Here is a 22,863-nt window from a genome sequence, read left to right as displayed (position 1 = left end):
GCTACAATATACCATTATATCTATGATGCTGCAAAGAGGAAGTGCCTGTATTTATACTTCCAAACAATACCGTGCTTCCACCTAATGTCGTGTACTAGTACAAAGAAGGGCACAAGAACCCTCTCCCCAAAGAGAGATGAAACCCAAAGCCCACGGGTTACTAAAACCACATTTGGATGATATTTATGCATCATATCACTAGTCCCGATTCCATTTTGCTCTTGTGGGTGACCTAAAACTATAAGATTCACTTCAAATAACATGTATAATACAAACTAGTATAGAGAGAAGATAGAGAAAATTGATCAACACATAAAAATCTACACATATCCACATAAAGAGGAATATGTATGTCTCCTCACTTCTGCAACTAGATATGAGGCTGTATTTACTGATTACAATTTTCTGTTTCCCCTATCGACCCTTCACTTTCGGCCAGTCTTTTAGATCATCACAGCTCCTGCCTGGGCACTTCCCCGCCCAGCCTGTCCAGCAGTACTCCAGAAGCACTTAGACTGTTGGCTGGGAAACAAGTCACATGAGGCTGAGTAGGTAAGATGTGGGAGACCAGCCCCCTGCATACTTGGTCCTCCTCAGGGCTCACCCCCTTCTGCCCAAGGCCTACGAATGCCTGAAAGGACCCACTGGCACAGGATGAGGTCTGGTGACAACATAAGGTCTACGAAGCAGAAAACAGGTACGCTTGGTCTGTTCCCAGAGCCCAGGTCAATGGCGGGTTCCTGAGGAGAAGGCCAGATGAGGTTTGGGTCCAAAGCCTAGATCTAGGACCAGACGGAGCTGGATGTGAAAACAGTCTCTGAATCTTGTTAGCTTTGTGAATTTGTGCAAACTTCGTGTCTCTAAGCCTCAGTTCTTTGTAAAATGGAAGTAACAGTAGCAACTCCTTTACAGAATGGTTGCCATGACGAAGGGAGACAATGCACCCAAATACTTAGCACGGTTCTGGGACAATCTGAACATGCAATGTATTCAGGTAATATTTCTTTTTGCCACAGATGCACACGACAGATTTCCGTTCCTTAATCAGCAAGCCTACATTCAGGGATCCTGGGGTCCCTAGGAGGAGCCCGAGGTCCCCAGCTCAGCCTGGTGTGCCAGGGCTGTCCCCGGGTCCCTGCCAATTCTTTTCTGTTTCTAATAGGTGCTCTGGGGCTGAAAAGTGTTCTTCTCCCAGAGCCCTGCCTATTGTCTTGGGCTCAGGTCACCTCCTCCAAGCTTTTACAGATCCCTGTCTTGGTGGTATCTGGCTCTGGCATAGCCCCAGGCACAGGGAACTGCTATTGACTTCATCGTCAACGCCACCACCACCCGGAGGCCCAAGCTGTTGAACCACGATCCCACCCTCAGGATTCCCTGTCCAGCCCTAGCCGAGACAGAAAGCCTCCTCCCCCCCCACCCCCACCCCATGCTCTGTGGACAGGTCGCTGGCATCTCCCAGCTGGCCTCTCTTGCTTCATCCTCGGCATACCTGAGGGGCTAAGCTGTAGTGGGGATGAAAATAGACTAATTCACTGAAGTTCAGTTTGCCAAAGCCAATCTGTAAACGATTGAGCCACCGACTTATTGAGAATTAATTTAATTTTCGTCTTCGTTGCATCATAGCTTTCTTGCAGCCATTTAACGATGGAGCAGCGTGCTCAGGTCAACCGGATGGGAGATCCTTCAGTGTCGCACAGTTCAGAGGCAGAGCGCTGCTTAAAATGAACAGCGTCTGACTCTGAACAGTTGGACTCTCGGTTAGATTTAGGCTCCTCTCTCTGTGTCTTTCATGAATAAATAAATAAAATCTTGAAAAAAAAAAAAAGATTTAGGCTCCTGTCTTCTTGTTAAGTATCTTTCTCTAACCCTTACTTTGCATCTAAATCTTCTTTTCATGTGCTTCCTGCTCTGGTGACACAACGTCGGCAGCCAGTCACCCGAAACACGGTTGAGGGCTGGACGGTATTCAGTGAATTGGTCAGTAAGTTATTTAATGATTCAGCAAATTTATTTTCAGCAAATTAACTTTTGGTGAATTGGCTTTGGCAATTAGCCACTCAATAAATTAGCTTTCATCAAATCGACCTAGTTCCGTTGGCAATCTAGGTTCCCAAGTGATATTTTAGAACAAAATGCCAACTGGTAGCAAAGAAAGAGTCACATTTTTCTTATCCTCTAAGAGAAGGAGGACTCACTGACGCATAATGAGTGTGAGAGCCAGCATGTGAGTGCGCTCACACACACTCACACTCACACACACACTCTTTTAACGAAGGATGCAGTTGCCACACTGCGGCAGCCAGAGTCTATCTGATCTGGCCGTCCTCGGGAGAAGGGAGGTGGAGGGGATGGGATGAGGCCACTCCCATGCTGCCACCCAGGGACAAGGCGCTGTGGAGGCCCAGATATATTCAAGAGTTGGTTGCAAAGAGATAAACATGTTACCTGGTTGAGAATCAGGTTCAGTGGCTTCACATTGATGGCTGGGTCTCATGATGACAGTAATCGACATTTATCGAGAACTTTAGGAGTATAGACATCATCCGAGCCCTTCCATCAACTCTGGAAGGTGAGTATTCTTATTATCCCCCCAACAACCAAAGAACAGAGAAGTGAATTAACTGGCTCCATGTCACACTGCTAATGAGTAGTGGAACCTGCATTTAAATCCAGAGTCTGGGATCCCTGGGTGGCGCAGCGGTTTGGCGCCTGCCTTTGGCCCAGGGCACGATCCTGGAGACCCGGGATCGAATCCCACGTTAGGATCCCGGTGCATGGAGCCTGCTTCTCCCTCTGCCTATGTCTCTGCCTCTCTCTCTCTCTCTCTCTCTCTCTCTCTCTGTGTGTGTGTGACCATCATAAATAAATAAAAATTTAAAAATAAATAAATAAATAAATAAATCCAGAGTCCATGATGGGCTCCGTGGTTGAGCATCTGCCTTCTGCTCAGGTCATGACCCCGGGGTCCTGGGATCGAATTCCACATGGGGATCCCTGCAGGGAGCCTGCGTCTCCCTCTGCCTTTGACTCTGCCTCTCTCCCTGTGTCTCTCATGAATAAATAAAAATTAGAATCTTAAAAGCAAGCAAACAAATAAATCCAGAGCCCAAGACACGCCATTTCTCTGGGGGAAGCCAAAGCTTGATCTCAGCGCAGATGGGCCCTTGGGAAAGAGGGCATCTGGGCCACTATCCAACAGTGGAACAAAGCCATGGGCCGGGCTGGGAGTAGGAATGGGAGAGGAGAAGGGAGGGAGAGGAGGGAGAAGGAGAGGAGTGCAGACCACTGAGCTCCTGCTCTGGGCTGGGAACTGTGCCCAGCACTTGCTTCCCAAGCGTCCCAGTGCTGCGGTGCGTCCCAGCTGCACAGAGGAGGAAACTTGAGCCCAGAGAATTGTTCAGGGCCCGTAGCCTCCAAGTGGTAGAGCCGGGCTTACATTCAGATCGGTCTGGTTCTAGAGCCTGTGGAAAGTGGGCTCCAGCTTGGGGCTGAGAAGATAGGAAACGGCCAGAGTCTCTGCGGCCGAGGCAGGCACAACCCGTCCCCTCGGGAGGCCCACTCCCTTTCCCAGGGGCAGCGTCTGGAGGAAACCCAAGACCGGAAAGCAATCACTGGACCCTTCCGGGGTGTCCGGCCGGGGCGGGGGGGTATTCCAAGGACAGCCCCTGCCTCCTGGAGGCCGCCGGCACCTGCAGTCCTCTCTCAACCCCTCCCCGAGGCTAGCCCCCCCACCCCCAGCCATTTAATTTGGCAGAGCCAACCCGGCCTGTGAGTGAGGATGCTGAGCAGGTGTGGGCTGGTGCTTTGGGTAATTGATGACTAATTACCGGGCTGCGGCCAGTTCGGTGCCCAAGCAGTCCCTTCCACTGTACGGCGCCAACGGGACAGTAGTTGCACGTTCCTCAGTTCAGTGACTCTGCGGTTAATTTGCTGTGAGCCTTTCAGAATATGGGGGGGGGGGGGCAGGTATCTAATTGAAACGCTGCTCTGATGTGGCTAAGGTCGGCCTCCTGGTCTCCGCCTCCCTGAGAAATCAAATTATTCCTCTTTGCAAAGGTCAGGCTCCACTGGAGGTGTCGGCGCCACGCATGGGCAAGCACGTGTGACAGAAAGGAGCTGGACAGGCTGGGGAGGAGAAGCAGGAGAAGCATGCTCCCCCTGACACCCCCGCCCCCGGGCCGTCTGCCTTCCAGCTCCTCCAAGACCCGCTCCAGCCCCGGGGGCGCTGCCGCTTCCCCACCACTTCTCCTGAGCCGCCCCAGAGCCTGCGAGCCCGGCACCCAGGCAGTGAGCAACCGGGCACCCTGCGAGGGTCCTCGCCAAGCTGTGCTCTCCGCTCCCGCGCCCTCGGGGCGCCCGGCTGGCCCACAAGGACTGCAGCAGGGCCGCCAGCAGGCCCACGGGCCCCCGAGGAAACAGCTGAGCCCGAACGACCAGCACGAACGAGGGGCGAGGGCGCCCACCCACCTGCCCAGGTGCGGGGCAGAGGCTCGGTGCGTCTCATTGTCCGGGCGGCGTCAGCCGAGTGGCCTGGCCGCTCTATGCCTCAGTGTCCTCGCCCCTAGGACAGAGGTGACGCCAGTCCCGGCCACTTAAGTCTGCTCGGCTTGTGCTGAGTGGAGGCGCGGGCGGGGCCGGCGGAGACCCGCGCAGCAGGTGCCTCCCATCCTTGACAGGCAGGTGCGAGGGGTAAGGAGGACAGCGCAGGGCGCCGGGCACGCAGGGCGGGGGGCAGCGGGCTGCATGGGCTCTGGCGGGCACGTCCAGCCTCCTCGATGGCCCGTGTCCCCGGGACAGGGCCACCTCCCACCGCCCGCCCTACGAGGCTGCGCGGGGCCACGTGTCTGCCAACCTGGAGGCCCAACGCCCTGGGGGGAGCAGGAGCTCTGCAGGCAGCCTGCAGCAGGGGACCCCAGCCCTGGGTCAGGGGGTCGCGGGCAGGGAGTAGGAGAGGCTGTGGGGAGTGTCCCGCGTGACAGGACAGGCTCGTGGGGCGTGTAGGCAGACAGGGCCTCGCCCCGCACCCCTGGCCCCGTGGGGCCTGCACAGCGTCACAGGACCTCCAACGCCCGCCGGCCTCGGGGGACACGGTCCAGGTTCACTGCTGAAAGCTCTGTCGCCGTCACCCCTCGCCCCACCCCAAACAGTCGGGTACCCGCGGGGTCAGGTGCTGACACAGGGCTGTGACACCCAGCGCGGCGAGCCCGAGAGACACCTGAGCGCCGAGCTCCTGGGCCTATGGGGGTCTGCTCCACACAGGCCTCTGGCGACGGAGGGGGTGACCCCGCGGCCCCCAGCCACTGAGGGTCCTGAGGCGGACTCACTCCGGACGTCGTGGGCTCCGCGCAGCAGCCTCCAGGCCGCGCCTTTCCCCGCCGCAGCCTGCGAGCCCTCCCGGAGCTCAAGGGCATGTAGGGACCAAGCTCCCACGGGCACACACCCAATTGTTTTAAAAATCGTCCCAAGGGGGATCCCTGGGGGCCTCGGCGGTTTGGCACCTGCCTTTGGTCCAGGGCGTGACCCTGGGGTCCACGGATCGAGTCCTATGTCGGGCTCCCTGCACGGAGCCTGCGTCTCTCTCTGCCTGGGTCTCTGCCCCTCTCTCTCTGTGTCTCTCATAAATAAAAAATAAAAATAAATTTTTTTTTAAATAAAAATAAATTTAAAAATCTTTAAAAATCGTCCCAAGGAGCAAGTGTTTCGCCGGTTAGAGGCCGCGCCCTGCCCCGGCAGCTGCCACCTGCTGGATGAGATCTGCTCCTCCTTGGCCAGGGCCCCCTTTCCAACCGCTCTGTCCCCCGAGCTGCCTTGCCCTCCCCTCGTCGTGACCCCAGCTGCCGCAGGGCGCTGCTTTCCCTGATGTGCAACCGGGTCCAGGTTTCACCCAACAAGCTCACGGCCCGGTGCCATCCTGAGGCCGCATCTTCTTCCCCGACCGGCCCCCCAGCCCCTCAGGCCCCCCTAAGACAGGAGCCTCCGGAGTGGAGAGGCCAAGTGTGAATCCAGGGACCCACATCCGTCCTTCCGCGACAGACAGACCAAGGAAGGGGCCCAGACTCCTCTCCCGGGAAAGCCGGGGACCGGACCGGGGCGACGCAGCTGGCCCCGTGCTCTCCCCGACACAAAGCCCACGCCCGGGGCCTGAAGTTATTTTGGCGCAGGGGACAAAGCCAAGATGTCAACATTCTTGTTTTCCAAATATTTTGCCAGCGGTTGCAACACCGTCAGGTAAGAAAATGATGTGTCCGCTGTCCTGCGATGCCATGTTGATTGTGAACAAAATTCTGGCGTCACTTGAGTCCATTCCTGCATTTCAATGTCGCTCACTAATATGCCCACTTCTCTGCCAGGACCGTATTCTTTCTTTTTTTTTTTAATTTTTATTTATTTATGATAGTCACAGAGAGAGAGAGAGAGGCAGAGACACAGTCAGAGGGAGAAGCAGGCTCCATGCACCGGGAGCCCGACATGGGATTCAATCCCGGGTCTCCAGGATCGCGCCCTGGGCCAAAGGCAGGCGCCAAACCGCTGCGCCACCCAGGGATCCCGGGACCGTATTCTTTCAATCACTGTCCCTTTGTAATAAGGTTTAATATCTGGAAGAAGCTTCATATCTGAAAATGTTTCATCTCGGGATTTTTTTTTTCTTGGCTGGTCTGTGTTCGTTATTTTAGACGAACGTCATTAAAAGTCAAAAAAATAAAATGAGGCCCCGGTAGTATTTTTTAATTGACCTGGAATCCTATTTATATTCGGCTCCGGGGGAACTGCCACCTTCACAGCGTTGAGTGTTCCGGTCCCTTCGTTCACTGGCTGAGGAAGTCATTACCGAGGCTCCCAGGTGCCAGGTGTAAGGCAGGTGCTGGCACCCGGGCACTGTCAGCTCTGATCCCCGTCCTCTCAAAGCTTGTTTTGAACTTTATATTTATTTAAAGAATTATTCACACATGGGTGAGAGTTGAGTTCTGGCTGTGAGAGCAAAGCGGGGAGCTTGGCTAATAAAGCACATGATCAGGACTCACGACCCAGCTTCCCCTACAGGAAGACAGGGCTGTTAGGCGCCGTCCCCAGAGAGCACCCAGCGCATCCTCGAGCCTGTGATCCAGTGGAGAGCGCCCAGGAGCCCGTTTAATGACTCGGGACAGCAGTGACACAGACACCGGAAATAGTGTCCAAATCACAGTCCTGAGCATTGTCGCAGAGGGGCTCACCTGAGGAAGGGGGTGGAGAGCCTGGCCCTCCTGCCGCCCCAGGAAGTTGGGAAATAACCTGTGAACCCAGAGACTCTTCATGGAGGGTAAACGTGTGAAGGGCCAGCAGACCCCCCCAGCCTCCCCGCCTCTCGTCCTGGCCTCCTGGAGCTGCTCCTGCTCCGCCCCTCCCCAGCCTGCTCCTCAACACAGGCTTTCTTCCTTTTTTTTTTTTTTAATTAAAAAAAAATACATCTCTTATTTTTTATTTATTTTTTATGTCCATTGCATATGACACCCAGGGCCCATCCCATCACGTGCCCTCCTTCATGCCCGTCACCCGGTCACCCTGTCCCCCCACCCCTTCCCCTCCAGCGACCCTCAGTGTGTTTCCTATGATTAAGAGCCTCTCATGCTTTGTCTCCTTCTCTGATTTCATCTTGTTTAATTTTTTTCCTCTCTTCCCCATGATCTTGTGTTTTTGTTTCTTAAGTTCCTACAATATGATAATTCTTTCTCTGGTTGACTTATTTCACTTAGCATAATATCCTCTAGTTCCATCCATGTCTATGCAAACGGCAAGATTTGAATTTTTTTTTTTTTTTTTTTTTTTGTGGCTGAGCGGTGGTGCATTGTGTATCTAGACCACATCTTCTTTATCCAATCATGTGGGTAGACAGCCGGGCTCTTTCCACAGTCTCGCTATTGTGGGCATCGCTGCTGTGAACACTGGGGTGCAAGTGCCCCTTCGGATCACTCCAGCAGCACAGCTGTCTACCCCCGGCCCACGGCCCGCGTTCCTTCCCAGGGTCTCCACTGCCATTGTCCCGCCCCGTCTGGCGAGTACCTCCTTCCTAAGCACTCAGATCCTAGTCGCCGGCATATGACTTCCGGGCGATCCCATCTCCTAAGCCGGCCTTGAGCTCGCGCGGGTTAACCCGCAAGCACGGTGAGGCCACTGGCTTCTCTGGGCCCACGGGCTCACCTCCTTCCTTCTCCCTGGGAAAACTAACAGGAGGAAACCTCAGGAAAATGGAATCCAGGGCCTGGAAGGGGGGAGCAGTACCACTCGGTGGCAGTTACAGACGCTAACAGAAGAATCCCAGACTGGGATGAGCGTCGGGTCCCAACCAGGAAAGGTGCACGTTGCATCCCCTTGCAGTTCGGCCCCTGAGACACCCACCTCCCTGTGAGGTCCCCCAATGGCTCTCCGTCCAAAGCAGCTCCTCCCAGTTTCCTCCTTCTTCATAAAATAACATTCTTCTCCTTTGTTCCTTGGACTCGTTTATGGTTTCGCCACAAGGTGCACGTCCCCAAAATTGCAATTCCCTGCTATTCCCAAACAGGCACTTTTTTTTTTTGCCAGTAGGAAAATCAGCAACTCACGGGAGAAAACTTGCGTGACCGACAGACATAAGAAAAAGAGGCTGAACCTCATCAGTCCCGAGGAGACGCAAATGAAACCGCATTGCCTGCTAGCCAGGGAGACGAAAATGGAAAAGTCTCACCACACTAAGTGTCGGTGAGATCTGAAGGCAGTGTAGACATGAAATCCTGTGGGGTGGGGCCCATGAAGGGGTGGACCTCAGGCCACGTTTGTCGGGGTTGAGGGTGCACAGACCCCACGTACACGCGGGCCCAGCTGCTCTGGGGACACTTGCGAGGCCGCCTGGCCCGGGTGCCCAGGAGGCACGTGCCAGGCCAGTTGGTGAACACACCGCAGTGTCTGTCGCAACGGGTTCGTTCGTGGGGAGGAGCAAGGGCCAGCAGGGCCCGCTGGGAAGATCAGAGGCACCCGCTGCACAAAGGAACTGAGCATTTACACAAACCACGGACGGTTCCCAAGACTGTGAGGTTGAGTAGAGACTCCATCTGATTTTAGGAGCCGGGGGGGGGGGGGGGGGGGGCAGGGGGAAGCGGAATTCAGGTTTTAGTTGCATCCTCTGATTTTTCTTTCTGGCGAACCGAACGCGGCAAGCTGTTGTGATCCAGTAAATCTGGGTTCTAAATACATGTTTGTTGTTTTCTGTGGCTTCCTAATGTTTGAAGTGTTCCAGAATAAAACATTTAAAGGAATATTTTGTAGAACGGTCCTTAAGAAGTTTCTGGACTCCTGGGGACATGGGACAAGTAGGCAACAATTAAAACTGATAAATAGGGGATCCCTGGGTTGCTCAGCGGTTTGGCACCTGCCTTTGGCCCAGGGCACGATCCTGGAGTCCCAGGATCAAGTCCCACGTCGGGCTCCCTGCATGGAGCCTGCTTCTCCCTCCTCCTGTGTCTCTGCCTCTGTGTGTGTGTGTGTGTGTGTGTGTCTATCAAAAATAAATAAATAAATAAATAAATAAATAAATAAATAAATAAATCTTAAAAAAAAAAAAAACTGATAAATAAAGGGCCAGCACAGAGAGCCAGAGCATAGGCCAGACAGCAGACAGGTTTGGGGCGGCCGTGACGGTGGCATCACAGCAGGCGGGACACGAGCGGGGTGCTGAGGGATACAGAGAAGTTCTCCGGCTGGCAGGGGGCAGGGCGGATGGCGGGGCTCCTCAGGTAGATGCAGGTGCAGAGCCCAAGCATGCGGAAAGCGTAATGCTTAGGCGACCTAGATTGGTCCGAGAAGGCTGGAGACGCGGGCAGCACCCTAAGAAAGGCCCTGTTGACACACCAAGGTCCTCGGGCCCCATCTTAGGGGGTGGGAGCCACTGGGGAATCCAGCCGCGAGTGGCACCCTTGCACTTTGTGTTCCTCGACGCTTTCCCAGACAATAGGGACGCCAGAGGGAGAGCAGCAGAAAACCAAGTACACGAAGCAGCGCTGCAGGCCGGGAAGGGCCCCCCACGTCTGTGGGGTCCTGCTGGCCTGCCCTTCCCAGACCCTCCAGTGGCCCCAGGCCTGACCCCCCTTCCCCCAACCTGCCTCCCCGTCGGCAAGCATCCTGGGTGAGCAGATTCGCCAGGCTTCAGACGGGGACTCACGGAGGACCACCCCCTGGGTTCAGGGGAGCCCATGGCCCCCATGGGGCGAGCACAGCGAGTATTGGGGCGGGCACAAGGGTGAACACGTGGCCCCATCGGTGTGTGCTCAGAAAGGGACACTCCCCGGGGCCCAGAGCCTGACAGGATGCCAGGGCAGCGCCCGGAGGTGCAGCCTGAGACGAGGCCCCACGTGGCAGAAAATGGGGCGCCCAGGGGGAACCCAAGAGACGGCCTGCCTGGCTCCCCGAGGCTTAGACCAAGCCCCCCAGGGCCTCCCCCCGGCCCCGCACGAGCCAGGTGGGCCTCCTTGGAGGCATCCCCTGGTCCGCCCACGGCTTCTCCGCACCCATCGCTGGGGGCCCCTATCTGGCCCCCGAGACCACGGCGGCCCCTCCCGGCCTGCTGGTGCCCAGGCGGGTGGCCCGCGGTGCGCACCATCACAAGATCGCGGCTGGGCCGTGGCCAGGAGCCCTGCGCCGGGGCCTCACTGGGCAGATGCGGGGGGAGAGGAGCTCAGGGGCCCACACCCCGTTCTCCGGGAAGCACCCCAGCGCCACCCGCCTTATAGCCGCGGCCCCACCGTGGCCCCCCTCCAGCTGCGACGGCCACTTCTCTGGTCCCCTCGCCGGCGCCTCTGACATGCAAGCAGCCCCACGGCGACGCCGAGCCTCGCGGAGCCGCGCCAGTCGTAGTAGTCATCTCACTACAACTGGAACTACCTGGTTGTCTGGGTAAACTGCAGACGGACGCGTCCCGTGCCAGACGTCGGGGCAGGAGCCCACAGTCCCTCACCTGGAGGAACCGGAGCAGCTGCCCAAGCCTGTTCCCGCGTTTTGGGGTTTAGGAGCCGCACATGAAAACAGGAGCCTGGGCGTCACGTGCAGTGATTCCATGAGGCCCCTGCTTAAAGCTGCATTTTCTGATGACAAGTCCCTGGTGTGTGTGTCTTTGCACAAAACAACCCCCAGCAAGATGCAGTAGAGGGGCCGGGGGAGGGGGAGGAGGGGTCCATGGCCAGGAAGGCCCCCCTCCCGGCGCCCACCGCATCCAAGCTGCAGAGAAGCTGGGGCGGGAGCCCACAGTGGTGACCAAAGGCCAGCTGTCACATGCATCAAGCCTGCGGGGGTCTGTGTGTCCCCCGGCACAGCAGGGGGTCCCTTTGCCGCCTGTTTCTCTGACTTCTGGAGGCAAAGATGTGGGGCTGAGGCCTGAGCGCCACACCCAGGCCCACTTTTCAGGCTGGGGCTGGGCTGCTGTGCAGCACCTGCTCTGGGCCTCCCTCCGCAGGTCCCTCCCCGGCCCCTCCCCGCTGGCCTCCCCGCAGATCCCCTCCACAGGCCCCCCGACCGGCCTCCCCGCAGGTCCCCCCGCCGGCTCCCCCGCAGGTCCCCCCACCCGCCCCTCCGCAGGTCCCCCTGAAGGTCCCCCCCGCAGGCCCCCCCGCCGGCTCCCCCACACGTGCTTTTGGGCTGTTGGATAGGAAGCCGCTTACCCGGCGTGTAGACTCAGGGCAAACTGGAATCCAGGACACGTCGCACTAAATCACAGGAGGGCCAGACGTTCATGCTACCTGGAAACTCTGGCCCAACTGGCAGCGGGGTCTTCTGTGACTTCGCCACGGAGACAGGACGACTGCCCGCCTCCACCGGCGAGGAAGAAAACAAAATGAGCATCTAGCGACCACTCCCCGCGGGGACGCTGCTGGACACCGAGGGCCAGGCTGGCCCGCCCGGCAACCCCCCCCCCCCCGCGCCCTCCCCAGCGTGGCTCAGGCCCGTCCTGCTGCGGGTGCTCATTCTGGGGCCAAGCGTGTACCTGGGGACGCTGGTCTCACGTGTGACCCCCAGGGTACAAGGCGCTGAAGCCGGGCGGCCCGCGGGCCAGGGAGCCCCTGCCAACCTCCCGGCTGCTCGCACTCCAGGGCCAAGGCCAAGGCCGTAGCAAGGTGCCTGCAGGACCCTATCCCAGGCTGGCGAGATTTAGGACCAGTCCTTGGGTCTTCCGGGGTGGGGGGGAGCTTCCCGGGGTTGCTTGGGGGAGATCCTGGGATTTCTAGGCGGTTCACGGACAACCAGGGAGTCCCACGAGGACGCAGGAGTTTGAAGCTAGGCATCGTGCAGAAAATGAACTGTTTAGCTGGGTAGCCGTCGGGGGGCTGGGCTCAAGGACTCATCCCCGGGGGCGGCGGCCGGGTTGTGAGTGAGCAAGTGGGGAATGACAGCGACGTCACAGGTGGCCTGTCCCTTGCACGGGTGGCCTCCTCGCTTGACCTAAGAGGCGGAGGGCAGAGCCGGGGCGAGAGGGGTGAGGACAGGCCCGTGTCCCCGGGGGGCGCGGAGGCCCACCTGGCCCGTCCAGTAATGCAGTCGCCGCCTGCTCGGGCTGCACCCCAAAACCCAGGGAGGAGCCCATGGGGACCCCCAGGCTGCCTCACACGGCAGGGCTGGACCCCCAGTCCCGCCTCAGACACAATGTCTCCGTCCTCTCCACGTGTCTTACCTCAAATCCAAAACCCTGGTGGGAGTCCTTGGAGGGGGCCTGGGGGGCGATCCCCCGTGTGGACACGATCCCTGTGACCCGAGCCCCAGCCCCCTGCTCAGCACCCGCCGCCGCCCCCCCTCCCCTGCTCCTGCTCAGGCCTGCGCTCTCCAAGAAGTAAATGCAATCTTCACCAGCAAGGAACCCCTGTGCCTGGGGTTAGGGCCTTGGGAACGGGACCCCAGGGGTGACCTCAGCCTTGACCATGGGGGGCTACGGTGGGAGGGCCGTGGCCATGCCACCCTGGAGCTGGGCCTCCTCTCCGTGGTGCCCCCCAGGGGCCCGGTCACCCCGCCCACAACCCGCGCCCTGAACCCAAGCAGGGCTGAACCTCCCCACATGCAAAGGACGGTTATGCCTCAGCTTTTCCTCACTTCTTGTTTACTTTTTGCCCGTTTTGCTGTGTTCCCCCTTTTACACGGCCTGTTCTGGGGGGATGGTAGGGGGGCAGGAGTGTGCACGCGGCCACAGGGTGCTGGGGGGTAACAGGAGCGTGCACCTGGCCACAGGGTGCTGGGGGGGACCGAGCATGCACCTGGCCGCAGGGTGCTGGGGGGAGCAAGACCGTGCACCCTCACTCCCCGTCATCCCCCGCACCCCCGTACCCTCACCCATCCCCATCTTCCTGCCCTCCCCATCCTGACCCAAGATAAAGCTGCTCCAGAGAGGGAGCCGTGCCTGGGAACTGGGTCCCCGGCCTCCCCAGGCTGGGGCCCGCAGCCCCCCCGCCGTGTCAGCCGCTTGACAGACCCGCTCTCCTGGGACAGCCACCCCCTGAGGCAGTTCCCGGGCGGCGTCCTGTGGGCAGCACACAGCACCCTTGCCACCCGTGTCACCTGCGAGTTGAGGTGTGACGTCACATGCACCCGAAGCAAATGTGCAGGTTTGAAGAAGCCCCTGCAGGTGCGCGGCGTCATGGGCTGCCTGGTGTGCCCGGGGGTGCCCACTGCTCCCGCTGTGCCTGCTGTGCCCAGGACGCACACGGGAGCCCCGTGCCGCCCTCCGGGTGTCGTGGGAGACTCTGGCCCCTGTGACCTTCCGGGCCCCAGCACATCTGTCTCTAAAGGACTTTCGCTCTTGGGTCCCTGGGCCAGCAGGGTCAGTGCCCAGGACACGCGCCGCCCCCGGTGGGCCGACGGCCTGGTGTCCGTGGCGCTGGTGCCGACAGGAAGGGGCTGGAACTTCTGCAAAACTGATTCTTAACATCCTAACATGACGCCCGAAACGCAGACTCGCGGCCATGAGTGGGGCCCGAGGGTGCCCAGCCCACCCCGCGCTCCGAGCGCCCGCCACTGCGTCAGAGCCCACAGGCCCCGGGCAGGGCCACGGCCGAAAGTCGCAGCGGGTGTGGCCACCCCGAGGCTGCCCGGCGGGTGGGCGCCCACCCCGGGGCCCAGACCGGCCACGGCCCCTGAGTCACGTGCCCAGGACCCAGTGACTCCTCACAGGGGACCCATGAGGGACACACGGGCCCTTCATGCCCGGCCGCCCTCCCCAACCAGGGCCACCCTCCCCATCCCCATCTCGGGCCTCCCTCCCCATCCCTGGACCTCCCTCCCCATCCCGGACCCCCCTCCCACCCCACCCCACCCCCGCCCAGCACTCCCCTTCCCCAGGCTGGGTGTGCACCTGCAGGCGACCAGGTGTCCCGACCACGCAGCCCAGCTATTGGGAGGAAAACCGGAGCTGAATACTCCAAACCTCGCCCAGCTTCACTGCAGTTCCTACCAAGGTCTAGAAAATCCGCTCTGGAAGCGCCCCGTCTAGAGGACAGAGTTCCTGCGGCGACCGCGTAGCCCATTCTGGCCGGGGCACTGCACGCGGCCACCAGCTGCTCGGCCACCGGGCCTCGGGCGGGAGCCAGGCGAGGGGGGCAGAGGGTCTGCACCTGCTGCTTCACAGAAATGCGATGCCAGCCGCGTCGGTCACGTACGACTTTGTAGAGGACGCATTTAAAAATTTAAAAGGAAGAGAAATTGATTTTCATCACATATTTAATCGACCTCAGGAAATCACTCATGTCGAAATGTAATGGGAATGAAAATCGTTAATGAAATATTTGCCCTCCTTCAAGAGGAGCTGTGCTGCGGGCGGCACACCTACGGGCCACCTCGGTGCCCTAGCCCGCTTCCCGCGCCGCAGCTCCGTGGGCCTCGCCTTCCCGCCTGCGCAGGGCGGGTCCGGCTCGGGGCACACTGGGCGGCATCACGGCTGCCCCGAGGTCCGACCCTGGGCGTCAGGTCCCCAGGGCCGGGCCTAGAGTACAGGAATGTGGGCGCCTGGGGCTGAAAGCCCGGGTAAACGGGGTTTGCCAAAGCCTGCCCGGGGGTCCCGTCGGGGGCGCCGGGGCTCAGAGACAGGCGGGCGGCTGCTCTGCACACGGGCACGCACCTGTCACACTGAGCCCCGACCAGGGCGTTTCCAAGCTAGTGAATGTCCACCCGGAGGCCGTCTGTTACCGCTGCTGCCGTCGAGTTCCCGATGAGGCCCAAGATCAGGCGCACACTCGACCTACTGCTTTGGACCCTGAGCGCAGCCACCGCACGGGTTTCCTTCTTTGCCTTCGCTCCCAGGGAACTCGGGGTCAGGGGTGTTCTCAGTGCCAAGACACACCCCAGCGAGACCCCCAGTCTTATCCAGTTGTGCTCTCACTGTTGCACTAGGCAATACCTTGGGGATTTTTCAGGGTTTCTGTCTTCGGAAATTGTAGGGAACTTGGGAGCCTTTGGGGAGTGGGCCGGGTAGGAAATGGGTTAAGGACGTTGCCCAAAACGTCGCACGGTTTCCCACCAGATGGCAGCATCGGGTAACAGAATGTGTTGGTTGCTCCTGTGGGCCTGTTCTGCTCTTTCCTGTGTGGCCGGGGTGGGGTGGGGTGGGGTGGGGGTTGGGGGGGTGGATCTTTTCAAGCCCCGAGGGTCCGTCTGTCCTACGAGGAAGGAAGGGCTATGGTGACCATGACCCGCGGTGAAATACAGCCAGAGCCCGGGGTGGGCTGCCGCGGCCGAGCCAGGTGGCCTTGCGGGCTCCGGGCCGTCATGAGCCTCCGCTTCCTCGCTGCCCAGGGGACATGCGGCCTGCCCGTGAGGGCTCCGGGAGGGCCTGGGGCAGCCCAGGTGCTTGCAGGGGCGCACACGCGGGACTGCGGGCGCTGGCTTTCATCGCGGCCGGTGACCCCCTGCCCACCCCAGGCCTTGGACGCCCAGCTTCATGGTGCGGTGCCCACCCCCCCATGCTCGAAATGGGGCCTCCCTGCGGCCCACAGGCTCTTGTGTGTGTGAGGTTGCAGGACGGACCCCGACCCTGGCCTGGGGTTGGAGATGCCGTGGGGCGGGGAGCAGGGGGATCAGGGCAGGAAGACACCTGAGGGGCTCGAGCCCTTGGGGAAGGCTCGGGCTGTGGGCCGAGCGGCTGAAGCCACCCCCGGGGCACTGCTGCTGCCAAGACCTTGTACTCGGATCCCGTCACAGTATTTCCCAGGGCAAGGAAAGAATTCACACCATTGCACGATTATTTTTGGCAGCCAGACCGTGTTGTGCGTTTCCCACTTAACCTCGACTCAACACGGAACGAATGGGTCCTTCATTTGGGACCCTTGCCTTTATAAAGCATTTAATCCTATTCTTGCAAACAGAAGGCCCTCAACAAACACTAACTCTTATTATGGGCCGAGCCTCCTCGTCCTCATCGGGCACCCACCCCGGGAGACAATAACCGCATTTCTCCAGCGTAGGCTCTACCCCCACATTCTATGTTTCCTCTGAGACTCCCTGCAGTTTTCAGTAACGAAGATGACTTTGTTGAATTTAACTTTTTTTTGGTTCGTATTGAAGTAAAATAAGTTCAGATTTGGAAAACAAAAATTCAAATTATAGGATTGAATATTCTTTCCTTAAAGTGTACCCGTCAGACATTGTAACGTACCCCACTGAAGCAGCCCCGTCTACCTTGAAGCTTCTCAATTCCCATGAAAAGGAACCTCCTTCCCCTCACTCCTACCCCTCATCTCTGTGCCTCTTACTGTGCTAAAAAATAAATATGTATCAGGCACAAGGCTCTATATTCAGCTTGGGGAGCATATATCCAAGCCATAGGCTCTACACCCTGGCATGCTTCAGCTTTCAAACACCTCTGTACTTTATCTCTAAGATCCCAGGTATTTCAGTAAGGGAAAATACGAGATGGATTTTATTAAAACAAATTTAGGGCCACCATTTGGGGCCTATGTGGTCAGCCCCTGCTGCAACATGTATTTGGAGGAATGAAATAGAAATGAAATGCTTAAAGCCTTCAGTGGGGCTCTCCGATCCAGGAATCCCAAACTAAGAGGCCTTGCACCCTTTATGTGCCTCCTGGCTCCGTGGGCCTACGTGACAGGCCGCTGACCAAGTGAGCACGGGCTTTACCCTCCTTGCCCCCCAAAGGTCGAAGGCTGCGTTGATTCATTGCTGCTGTCCTCCAGGCCACTGAAGACCACAGCAGGAGTCTGTGGCCACGGGAGTCTGTCAAGTGTGTCCCACATCAGCGGCACCGGGCTTGAGAGGGCTACGCAATCAGGCAAGGAGAAGAAGGAAGAAGGCATCCACATTGCAAAGGAATAACTAAAACGGGTTTTTGTTGTGTTTTGCTTGTTTTGTTTGCAGGTGACATGAAGAAGACCCTATATGTAGAAGACCCCATGGAACCCAGAAAGGTTCTATGAGAACGGATACGGAAGTATAGTAAGTTGTAGGATTCCAGAGCAAGATCCAGAAATTGTTATTTCTATATATGAACAACGAATAATCCGAAAAGAAATTAAGAATGCAATTCCTTTCGTAATAGTATCAAAAAGAAGAAAAAATAAACTTAACAAAGGAAGTATAAGAGGGGCACTGGGGGGGCTCGGTGGTTGAGCATCGGCCTTTGGCTCAGGGCGTGATCCTGGGGTCCTAGGATCGAGCAGGGAGCCTGCTTCTCCCTCTGCCTCTGTCTCTGCCTCTCTCTCTCTCTGTGTGACTATCATAAATAAATAAAAATTTAAAAATATATATATATATGAATGGATTGCATTAATTTTCAGAGGGGTGTTCTGCAGAACCTGACAAAATGATCCTAAACTATATATGGAATTATAAAAGGACATGAATGGTCAAAATAATCCTTAAAAAAAAGAACAAATTTGGAGAACTTTAACTTCCTTATTTCAAAACTTACTATAAAGCCATAGGGTAAAAGCAAGGTCCTTGTAAAAGGACAGACATGAAACCATAGGCCATAAAAAAAAGAAAGAAAGAAGGAAAGAAAGAAAGAAAGAAAGAAAGAAAGAAAGAAAGAAAGAAAGAAACAAACCATGGACCATAGAAGAGAGTGGACTGCCCCCAAAAAGTTCTTTGTATTTATGGTTTATTTTCAACAAAGGTGCCAAGATAATCCACCGGGTAAGGGATAGCCTTTTTAACAAATGGATCTGGGACAACTGGATATCCACATGCGAAAAGATAAACCTTAAAACCTTAACTCACACCCTACACACAAATTAATGCAAAATGAATCACAGACTTAAACGTAAGAGCTAAAACAATAAAAGATGACAGAGGGGGAAATCTTCAAGCCCTTAGATTAAGCCAAGATTTCTTAGATACGATACACAATATATTACACAATATAGCACAATATATTTTTAAAAATTGACAGAGTTGATCTCTTTTAAATGGAAAACCTGTGAACTTCAAAAAACATTACTCTGAAAGGAAGACAAGCCAGCAGATCGGGAGAAAATATCTGCAAAACATGTATCCAGTAAACGACTTGTACCTAGAATATAAATAGGGTCCTCATACCTCGATGATAAGACAAGCAAGCCCACCAAAGAAAAAGACAGAAGATTTAAATAGAAATTTTATCAAAGCAGGTGTAGGAATGGTGAAAAGGCCCATGAAGAAGACGCTCAGCTCGGTCGTGAGGAAACCACAAGGCAGCACCACGATGAGACGCCCTTTGGCACCTGCGAGGGTGGCTGTGACCGGGACAAACAATAACAACTGTTGTCAAGGATGTGGAGACACAAGCACCTTGCCCGTTGCTGGAAGGAACATAAACAGCGCAACGACTTTGGAAAACAGCTTGGCCATTTAAGCAAAGATTTTGTCCTGAGGCCCAGCAGGGCCCCTGTTTCATCTGCCCAGGAGACAGGACGCCAAGGTCCGCACATGCACACAGGACTGCAGTTAGCAACATGATTCACCAGACAACAAGCTGGAAACAATATCGTCTGTCTGTCCGTCTGTCGCTGAAGGTGGCGTTTCCACCGGATGGAAAATCACTGAGCAGCAAAAAGCAATAATGCACGGGTTCCTGCTGCACCTGGTGAAACTCGACAGGTTATGCTGAGGGGACGACACGGTACCCGAGATTTGTATCTTATTTGATTTCTTTTTTTGTTTTTAAATATTTTATTTATTTATTTCTGAGAGACCCAGAGAGAGAGAGGCAGAGACACAGGCAGAGGGAGAAGCAGGCTCCCTGCAGGGAGCCCCACGTGGGACTCCATCCACGGTGTCCAGGATCACGCCCCGGGCCGAAGGCAGGCAGCAAACCGCTGAGCCACCCTGGCCCCCTTATTTGATTTCATTTATATGAAAAAGTCTAGCTCGCTCTCTCAAGTAAGTCAGTCTAGAAAAGGCAAATTTATAGAGACAGAAAGCACAGTGGTGATGCCCAGGACAGTTCGGGGGCCCGGAGTAGATTACACTGCACGTGGGAGCTCACCAGGGCGAGGACCGTGTCCTGCAGCTGAGGTACCCGACGTTGCACAACCCGGTGTGTTACACACACATGCACACGCACTGAGGGGGGCACCTGACGGGATGAGCACTGGGTGTTACACTGTTTGTTGCCAAATTGAATTTAAATCTTAGAAAATGTGATGAAAATAAAAAGAATAAAAAAACCCAAAACATTGAATTGTGTGCTTGGAACGGGTGCATTATACGAAATGTAAAGTTACAGTCTCAATGGAGTAGCATTCAAACAAAAAAGGAAAAGGAGGCCACACAGCTTTGGGAAAAACGACCTACTTTCCGTCCTTACCTGATTTACAGGCTGCTGCTGAGCGTGGACCACGGAGAACCCAGGGAAGCGCCTACTGGGAACGAACGCTCAGAAGCCCAGCGAGGGGCGTAGACACCAGGGAGTACAAGGGGCTCCGAAGAGTGTCATGTCTTGGGGCCCAAATCCTGCAGCCTGTGGAGGGGAGGGGGAGGGGGAGGGGGGAGGGGAGAGAGGAGGGGAGGGGGAGAAAGGAGGAGGGGGAGGAGAGGGGAGAGAAGGGGGAAGGGGAGAGAGGAGGGGGAGGGGGCAGGGAGGAGGGGGAGGAGGGAGGAGGGCAGGGGAAGGAGGGGGAGGGGTGCGGCATCCCCCCTCCCCGGGCGCTGCGCGTCCCTGTCTCCCTGCGGGCTCAGCCCTGGCTGTGGGCGCTGGACCCCGGTGCCGGGGCAGGTCTGGGGCGGCCCTTCCTCCCGCCCCGCGCGGACCGGTCCCAGGCAGGGAGCGGGGCGGGGCGCGGCGAGGGGCCGGGGGGGCCGGGGGGGGCGGTGGCGCGGGGCGCGGGTCCTGCGGGCTCGGCTCCACCCGCCGGGGCTCCGCGCGTCCCCGCCGCGTCCCCCGCACCCGCGCGCGGGGCTGGGGCGCCCTCCCTGGGCGGCGGCGCTGGCGGGGCCGCGGGGCCGCGGGGTCGCGGGGCGGCGGGGGCCGCGCTCCAGGGCGGGGCCGCCCGGCTCGGGTCGGGTCGGGTCCCGGGGCACAGGGCAGGCCAGGCGGCCCCCCCCGCCACCCCCCGACCCGCGGAGACCCGCGCGGCCACGTCCCCGGGGAACAACGGGACTTGCCCTGGAGACGCTGCCCCTGCGGCCCGACCCAGCTCCACGGCCGGTGGGGGGGAGCGGGGGGCAGCGGAGGGGCAGAGCGGGGCGGGGGGGGGTGCGTGCGGGGGGGCTGCGCAGGGGCTCAGGGAGTCCCCGGGGCTGCGGAGATGCCGCCCATCCCCCCCCCCCCCCCCCCGCCGGCCTCGGTTGCAGGCTCAGGGCCGCTGCGCAGGGGAGGATGCTCCTAGGCGGTAGGCACGACCGCGCTATTTAAAACAAGCCAAAAACCGCTTTTCTGATGATAAGAGCAGTCTCTTAATTAAAAAAAAAAGGGGGGGGGATCCCCGGGGGGCTCAGCGGTTTGGCACCTGCCCTTGGCCCAGGGCGTGACCCCGGGGTCCCGGGATCGGGATCGAGTACCACGTCCCTGCCTGGAGCCTGCTTCTCCCTCTGCCTGGGTCTCTGCCTCTCTCTCTGGGTCTCTCAGGAATAAATAAAATCTTAAAAAAAAATAAAGATTAAAAAATCTAAAAGAAAACATGTACGGTGAAGATAACGTGAACCCACCCATAATCCTATCAGGATTGTTAACTCTGCTTCTTATCAGGGATTTGGAAGCCCATCCATAGGGGATTGTGCTGCTTACTTCGCTCTTGTCCCCACCGCGCTGTGCATACTAGCAAGGAGCAAAGGTCACAAGGTGACTGGCTGAGGAAATATTAAGATGTTAAGGGACTGTAGTATGATTTTCAGGATGGATTTTCACACGTGAGTAATTTGATCGTTCCCCTCCTGTCAAATTTATTTTCCACTTTTAAATAGCTCTTTGCATGCAAAGGTAGGTGGCTGGCTGCCGTTCCATGTCGCCTGGCTCGGCCAGCAAAGGTCAAGTGTCCCTGTCTGTTGGCACTTGGTCTGCGGCTGGGCTGCTCTGCACAGTGGGCAATGCTTGCTGCGACTTTCACCGGTGACCAGAAGTCCATGGTCTCCCCTCTTGGCCTTTGCAGTCCCGGGGGGCCCTGGGAGACAGGCAGGCATGGCATTCTGCCCCCCGTCCCTGGAGAGGGAGAGCCGTGGGACCAGGGCCCAGGCCTCTCAGGGGGGCAGGAGGTGAGCCGTGGGGTCAGACCCAAGCCCATTCCCAGGCATTGCTCCTAAGCTCCCTCCAGCCCTGGACCTTTGAACCCGACTGAGGTAGCAGGTGCTCGGGGTACGAGTGTGCGCATCTCCGTACACTCAAATACAACTGAACACGAATACAACTGAACACGAATTACTAACTCATCAAAGATCCTGTTCTTTTCATTGAAATTCATGACAACTTTTAAATTACACAAATGCAACATTTCAACTAAAATCGTCGTGAAAATTCCCTAGAAGTCAAAAGTATTTTGAGCTCATCATGGGCTTAAAAAGGTCTCAAGGTGGTTGATGTATCATTACCCACTCCAGATTATGTGACAGTAATCTAATCTTCGTTTAGCTGTAATAATAATAAAAAAATTCTAACACAAATGTGTATTTGCCAAGGGAGGTTGGTTTATCGTTTGGGCGTCTGTCTGTTGTGCTGTAATGTCGCCTGTCCCGTGGCAGGACGGTCTCACTCAGCCTCAACCACAAGATCGAATCCCAGGGGTTGACACACAAGCAGCATTTTAACCATATTTATTGGGAGGAATGAAAGAAAAGCAGGTACCTTTCACTTCAGCAGATGAACGTTTGAGATGTACTTTTACAGAAAACTATAATCACCTAAAATCACCGAAGAAGCATTATTCCTACTCAAAATGGATGCCTGAACAGATTTATGGGTGGATTAGATCAGATAACTGGCCATGTTCCCCAATGTGGGCAACAGCAATACTGTTTCTACGGCTGGAAAATCAGAGAGGCCGGTGAGGAACTGTTCCTTTTTCTTTCACTTTTTAGAATTTGAGGATTTTGGGGGGGAGGGGTAGATGAGCTAAATTTCTCCTCAGAGGTCACACAGCAAAAAATGGCAGGGAACCAAAAACATCAACTATCAAGGCCATAGTAGATACGAGAACGGGACAGAAGGAAAACGAAGCCTGGATGTGAACTGAAGGTTAAAAGTGGACTTCGTATCCTATGGGCCAAGGTCTAAAAGGGAGGGTGGCTTAAGACAGCTGAGAAGTCCCAAAATTAAATCCTGACTAATGACCTATGAAAGAAAAGGCAGAGAATTTAGGAATATCTGATATGGCTAAAGAAGAAGTTCCTGAATTAAATCAGATTATCAAAGGGAAATGAAGGCATGTAGCCAGGAATACAGGAGCAAAGATGAGAACGGTG

Source organism: Canis lupus, chromosome 4, assembly GCF_048164855.1.
Source record: "Canis lupus baileyi chromosome 4, mCanLup2.hap1, whole genome shotgun sequence".
Classification (NCBI taxonomy): domain Eukaryota; kingdom Metazoa; phylum Chordata; class Mammalia; order Carnivora; family Canidae; genus Canis; species Canis lupus.
The sequence above is the reverse complement of the archived record's forward strand: the minus strand, read 5'-3'. Positions refer to the sequence as shown.